We start from the raw sequence: 340 nt of genomic DNA on the forward strand, positions 1-340 counted from the left end.
GTGCAGTTTATCGATATTGGGCAGAAAACTTTGATTTACAGAATTTAAATAAACTTTGTTATGAATTAATGCCCTAATTAATAAAAAAGTCTCTCACAAAAGTTGTGAAAATAGCAGATCTAGTTAAACACATCATGTTGGTTAATATATCAGACAGATAAGCTAACAAAATGAACAATAAAGGAATGGTTTTAGGTTTAATGGTTCTTCCTAATCTAATATGAATTATGCATTACACACAGATCAATAAAATCTTCATTACTCCAAAAAAAGCAAATAATAAAAACATTTTTCTTTCTATTTTAGCAATTTTGGCTTTTGGCGTATTTCTTCGATTTGT

The sequence above is a fragment of the Cyprinodon variegatus genome, unplaced genomic scaffold (assembly GCF_000732505.1).
Source record: "Cyprinodon variegatus isolate N-32 unplaced genomic scaffold, C_variegatus-1.0 Scaffold808, whole genome shotgun sequence".
NCBI classification, from domain to species: Eukaryota; Metazoa; Chordata; class Actinopteri; order Cyprinodontiformes; family Cyprinodontidae; genus Cyprinodon; species Cyprinodon variegatus.